Source organism: Alligator sinensis, unplaced genomic scaffold, assembly GCF_000455745.1.
Source record: "Alligator sinensis unplaced genomic scaffold, ASM45574v1 scaffold188_1, whole genome shotgun sequence".
Lineage (NCBI taxonomy): Eukaryota > Metazoa > Chordata > Crocodylia > Alligatoridae > Alligator > Alligator sinensis.
In genome coordinates, this window is record NW_005841903.1 from 3,652,254 (window position 1) to 3,659,180 (window position 6,927).

General features: G+C 45.0%; 1 long non-coding RNA gene across 1 annotated transcript in view; it reads right to left on the reverse strand.

The window, feature by feature from the left end:
- Nucleotides 1-6,927, reverse strand: part of LOC112549395 — a 20,056-nt gene that overhangs the window by 5,363 nt on the left and 7,766 nt on the right. The window lies entirely within an intron of this gene.

Consider the following 6,927-nt stretch of genomic DNA (forward strand, 5'->3'; position numbering starts at 1 on the left):
ACAATGCTAGGAGAGATGAGCAAATGAACAGTAAACCCATAGGAACAAAGGGGTCACCAAGCTAATCCAGGTAATGGGATCAAAATCCATAGTCCCTATTTAAGCCATACTTAACACAGTCCAGTTTGTGGATCATTTCTTGTTCTGCAGTTTCTCATTCAAGCTTTTTTTTTCTTTGCCGGAGAGCATCAATCCTGAGGTCAGCAAATGAACAGGGAGGTTGAAGTATTCTGCCACAGGGTTTTGTGTCTTTCTGCAGCTGATGTCAGATCAGTGTTCATTCATTCTTTCACAAAGAGATTGCCCTGTCTGTCTGATGTAGACAGCAGAGGGGCACTGAAAGCAGGTGACGGCACATATTGACATTGGTAGAGCTGGAGATAAGTGAACCTTGGATGTTGTACTTCTCACCATTAGGTCCAGTGGCAATGTGGTCTATATGATCTGGGGACACAGCATGCATTTGGGTCCGTTGCAAAGCCTAGTGCCTCTGTGAGTATGGGAGTTAGTTGATTTGTTGTTTGTGACATACCATTTGAGAGTGTGGGGTTGTTTATAAGGTGTGCCCCTAAAGGCCAGCTTTAGATAGTCATCCTTTTCCAGGAGGTCATTAATTATGTATCTTGGGTTTTTAAACTGAGGGCTGTAAGTCAAAACCAGAGGAATTCTGTAGTTCTTGTCTCAGGGCTGGGATTGTAGCAGGTCAGCATGAATGCTATCCCTGCCTGTCCTGGGCCACTCTTCACAATTTGTCTCTGTTGATTAGTCCTATGAGCTTTCCCCTCTTAGTGTAGTATTAAATAGGAAGGTTCTTTTGTTCAAACCCTTTTATGTTTTTCACCAGTCACCCATCGGTGAACCTCCTATCGCAAATGTTCTGGCTTCATTATTAATGCATCCCAGATAATTTACATCTTATCAGCCACCATAGTTATATAGAGATCTCTTGTAAATCACAACATTTTAACAAATTAATCCCACTTAATAACATTTTTAATGGCAGTTTCTTTTTAACTTTATACACTCAGTATCTTTTGATTTCTAAGTTTCATATCTATGTGTAAAAATGGAAATAATATTTATTTGAAGTGAAGATTTGTAGCTTGGTCTGTAAGTACTAGATTTTGTTGACCAAATCTGCTGGTAGTCACAAATGTGACTTGGCTAGTTTTTTACAGCTGTCCCCTTTGCCTTGAATGTTGCTGTCATGATACATAAATTTACATTGTTCTTATATCTTTGTCTCTACAATACTGTTGTATTGGGCATTGCTGGGGTTCTCTCTTTATTTTTGTATTAATAATCCCATTTCTTGCAATTTTGCAGTAATTCTTTCAGTGTTTTCTTGCATGTGGTCAATAATTTAGTCTACTCAGCTCATTTACATTGTCAGCTGAAATCATCATATGTCCAAGTAAGCAGATTATAATATTTTTACACTTTGACATTTGATTTCAGTATTTCTGTGAACATCTCAGTAGACATCTCAGTAGACTGAGATGAATGCATGTAGACTGTTTTTTATATTCCAGAAAAGCATTTTTTCTATGGTCACTGTTTTATAGACTGTTTTCCTCTTGCAGAAATCCATTTTTCCAAGATGGGGGAAGAAAAACCTTGACAGGTGGCTTCCCCCCTTCCCCCCACCTCTTAGCATATGTAATCACATAAATAAGCATTCCTTCAATTCTAAATGGAAATTCTGTTCACTGTATCATCAGTGATAACAGTTAAAGCCTTAATACTGATATACAATGTCTATTCAAAACCTGGAAACATAGTAAAACCGTCAATTTGATGTTAAGAAACCAAGAATGGGGGTAGGGGTGGGGGGTGCCTGCTGAAGGCAAAAGCAGCGAGGGGCCTGATCCTTTTTCTTTCTTTTGGTGGGGCCTGCCTGCGGCCAGGGAGCAAGCTGCCGGCTGGCCAAGAGGCCTCTGAGCTGCAGGGGGTCCCAGTCCTTCCCTCCACGGTGGCGATGCCCCCCTGGGGTTGCCCAGGCAGGCTGCTAGCAGCCCAGGTGCTGCCACAGCTTGGAGGCAGCACCTGGCCAGATCCAACTCATCCCTGAGCATGCTGGGGCTTCCAGCACCCCGCGCATTGTCCCGACTGCCTTCCTGTTGCCTGGGACTGCCTGGGAATGGGCTGGCTTGTCCCTGGTGCAGTGCAGGGAGGTGACAGGATGGTGGCTGGGTGTGCTGGTGGCCAGAGAAAGGGGCAGGGACAACACACAGGGTGCTGGAAGCCCAGGTGGGCTCCAGGAAGCTTGGGCTCAGCAGACTTCCAGTGCTCTGTGCACCAGCCCCACTGCCTTCTCTGGCTGCCAGCACACAAGCTCCCCTTCTGCTGCCTCCCTGTCCTTCCCCAGGGGCAAGCCAGCTCATTCCCAGGAGGTGGGAAGGCAGCAGAGACAGTGCACAGGTCACTGGATCTGGCTGGGTGCTGCCTCCAAACTGGGGCAGCATGTGGCCCACTAGCAGCTTGCCTGGGCGGCCCCAGGAGATGCCACTGCTGCAGTGGGAAGGACCGGTGCTCCCCACAGCTCAGGGTCTGCTCAGCTCACCCCACAGCCATGGGCAGGCTCTGGTTCTGACAATAAATAAATAAATAAAGGATCGGGCCCCTTGCCATAACGTGATGGAGCAACTTGAAACTGTTTAGTCCTCAGGGTTTTATTCTATGCCCCACATTTTCAGTTTAGGGGGCATAGAATAAAACCTTGAATAAACCCTAGAATAAATACACCCCTGTCACATGTACATGTACGCTAAGTCCCTAGAGAAGTGCTGGCATGCTTCTACCACTGCTGTCCTCTCCTTGCAATCCAGCCCCTGCTGCAAGCCACACCCCTGCAACCCCCTCACAGTGAACAGCAAATTTCATATAGGGAACAGATAGAAAAGACAGGCACTGGCGGTACCTTCTCTGTCTCTTCAGAGACTAGGTCCTGCCTGCAGGACATAGGTTGCCAACTGCTGCTTGTGAGTCTGAATTTCTCCCACTTAAGGGTCTTAAGGCACATGCTCAAAAGTAAGGTCCTCTGGTTATCATCCCCTACTGAGATATGGGTTCTGTGGCCCAAATTCCTGGGTCCTGGGATTGGTGCTGATTTAACTAACCCTCTATCACAATTCCAGCTGTGTGTAGGCACTGGGAGTCTACAGTTCATCATGAGAATTTTGGAGATAAAATATTAAATACATCTGTATGCATTTTCTTGTCTTGGGTTCCTCCTCATTCTGGATAGGTCTTTGGGCTTGGGTCCTGGATCCTTCTCCTGAAGCTCAGTGGCTTCTGTTTGTGGTCTTTCAGTCTCTCTCCTCTAGTTCAAGACAATTCACTTTGACCTTTGCTGAACCCCGAGGCAAATCAAATGCAATGGACTTTTCCCCACACCTGTGGAAAAATATCTCTTCCTGCCATCCTGTCCTGTGCAACTGAGCCTTGCTGTTTGTTCATTCTCTAAGTTTCTTTAAACCCCAGCTTTGTCACATTTGTCCCTTGGTGCTTTTTGGAGATTTTCCATTTATTTCCTTTTCTCTAGCAGAGTACCTTGGTCTAACTTTATTTGCTTTTACATAAATGGGCTATTGCTAAAGTTTCACAAAGGACATAGTACCTGGCCTGGGAGGAATGTGACACAGCACGTACAGCCAATGATACTTAAGATGCGGTAGTCTGTGATGATACAGAGCATATTGATAGGGATGACTTCAATTAGAACCTATTACTCAAAGGCTTCAAATCTTTTGGATAATGCCTTTTATTGGACCAACTATATAGTTGGAAGAGCTGATGAACAAGCTTTTGGACATCAGGTGCCCTTCCTGAGCAAAGAAAGGCTTGCTTCTGTAAATCTATGCACTTTTTCATATTTTATTTTTCATATTTAAGTAGATGAATGCATGACATTACTGTTTAAATGTTCTATCTCTTGCCCTGTATGTTTTGAAACATGGTAGTGTAAACTATGTATGTTGGTAGATAAATGTACTAGAAACCTGGTCCAATGCTCATCACAATCAATAAAAGGACTCTCATTGACTTCAAGGAGTTCGGGATCTGGCCCTAGATCCTTTCACTGACCCACATATTGTCACAAGCTGAATTAGTGGGATAAATATTATTAAATTTCTGCATGTGCCTGACTAGAGTGGGACTCTTCTCTATGTAAAGTTAAAAGGACCTGGATAAGTCTTAGAAAAACTGGGGCTTTAAATGTAAAATGAATAGAAGAAAAATAATTAAATATGTCTTCCACCACCTCTAGATTTCCACCTAGCATGAAAACATGCATTGCTGTGGCCACCAGAAATACAGTTTTGTTTTGTTTTAGTTATTTAAATGAAGTATTTGATAAGGGCTATGAGAATTCTATTTGGTGATTTACTATAAAATGCTTTACTACTAAATGTATCTGCTTCTTTCAAGTGCCAATTTGTTTATTTTTCTCTTAAGTTTTTAGTATATGCACAGCCCTTTTACTACTACTACTCTGGCTAAAAAGATCTGTTCCAGAGGTCACCAAGAGGCATTTATTACAGCCATTTGCTTCTATCTCCACATCAGCACTAAAAGAAGTGAAGAGCAAATGGTTTGCATAAATGGCCTCTCCTGGCTCGGGTCTGGAACAGGCACCCTGTCACCCTGGAAATCTCCCAGTAACAAACTGCAAGTGGCCCCTTAAAGTTCTACAGCTGCTTTACATCTAGTCGGGTAGAGACCCCGACCATGTGGTGATCTTCTCAAGACATGACAGAGAGTACTCCAGTGCAATTCAAAACAGTCTGGCTACCAGGCTGGGAACAGTCTAGGTTCTTGCTCTGACATAAGTTATTATACCGGGTGTGCATCTCACACAGTGTACCTAGAGGTGTGAATTCCTCAGGGAGGAATCCACAAAGAGAGAGGATATTCCCCAGGTCTGGGAAGGACAAGAAGGGTTTGTGAAGGGTAACAAGAAGGGTTTCTACAAGTATGTTAGCAACAAGAGGAAGGTCAGGGAAAGTGTGGGTCCCTTACTGAATGGGGGACGCAACCTAATGACTGATGAGAAGGAAGAGACTGAAGTACTCGATGCCTTTTTCACCTCATTCTTCACAGGCAAGGCCAGTTCCCAGACTACTGCACCAGGCAGCAAAGTTCGGGGAGAAGATGAGCAGCCCTCAGTGGTGAAAGAACAGGTTAGGAGCTATTTAGAAAAGTTGCATGTGTACAAATCCATGGGACCAGATGCAATGGATCCAAGGGTGCTGAGGGTGTTGACACAGACTTGGTGTAGAGTCACTTGGATGGACTGGATATGTTCAAGTCAGCAGGCCCGGATGAGCTGCATCCGAAGGTGCTGAAGGAACTGACCAGTATCGTAGCAGAACCACTGGCATGGCTGGTTGAGCACTCATGGTGCTTGGGGCAGGGCCCAGAGGACTGGAAAAGGGCCAATGTGGTCCCTATTTTCAAGAAGGGGAGGAAGGAGGATCTGAGTAATTATAGGCCAGTCAGTCTCACCTCCATCCTTGGAAAGGTCTTTGAAAATATTATGAAGGATCATATTTATGGGGGTCCAGCATCTGACAATTTGATCAGTTGTCAGCGTCTTCCCGCCGCGACCTCCCTGGCGTACCCTTGACCCGCATGCCCGATAAGCCTAACCCTGCCGACCGCCGGCCCGTATATATGTCTGCAGACCGACCGAACGAACTCTAAGCTGTAACTAACTAAGTATATCTGACCTCCATCTTTCACCACCTTGACGGCGTGAGTAAATAATCTTGCTTTGCAACCGATAAGCGTCCGCCTAATTAATTCCACTCCATGCGTCACAAGTACCCGCCTGACGGACCCTTAACTGCCCGGGTGGGAGTCAGGGAGAGCTGCTGGCCGGCTGCCCTGGGTCTCGACAGCTAACAGCATATTGGGCTGCACTAGTAGGAGCAGTGCCAGCAGATCAAGGGAAGTGATTATTCCACTGTATTCTGCACTGATGAGGCCACATCTGGACTATTGTGTCCAGTTTTGGGCACCTCAACTATAGAAAGGATGTGGACAAATTGGAGAGATTCCAGCCGAGAGTAACAACAATGGTTACTGGGGCTGGGGCACAAGACTTCTGAGGAGAGGCTGAGGAAACTGGTCGTCTTTAGTCTACAGAACAGAAGATTGAGAGGGCATTTGATAGCAGCCTTAACCTATCTGAAGGGTGGTTTCACAGAGGATGGAGCTAAACTGTTCTTAGTGGTGACAGATGACAAAACAAGGAACAATGGTTTCAAGTTGCAGCAAGAGAGGTTTAAGTTGGATATTAGGAAAAATGCTCCCACTAGGAGGGTGGTGGAGCACTGGAACAGGTTACCTAGAGAGGTGGTAGAATCTCCATTCTTGGAGGTTTTTAAGGCCCAGCTTGACAAAGCCCTGGATGGAATGATGTAATTGGGGATGCTCCTGCTTTCGAGCAGGGAGTTGGACTAGATGACCTCCTGAGGTCCCTTCCAACCCTAATTTTTTATTATTCTATGACAACAGGTCTGCAAATCATTTTTTACTGCCAGTTTAGGGCACCAGTTGTTTGAGGAACTGAGGCTACAGTACCTACCCAAAGCTCTATAATAGTTATTGCTTAGGTAAAGATCAGCTGCTCAGTTCTCTCCTGGAATTACCTTTTGCAATAAGAAAACCTTCCTGCTAAAATTAATTTTGAAAGATCTCAGCCCTGGAAGAAAGATGGCTTTCTTTTTAGTGTGTATAAATCTTTCTTGTCTTCTGGAGGAAAGCTTAGTAGTTTGGTTTGCTTTCTTGCTGGTGTTTTGAAGTCAGACACAGAGATGTTGCCTCTTATGCTTGGTATAACAGGGTATGGAGTAACCCTCTTCCTGTGAAAGGAGGTAGACTACCTGCCTCTAGAGATAAAGCGGGGGAAGTCTGGGTCAA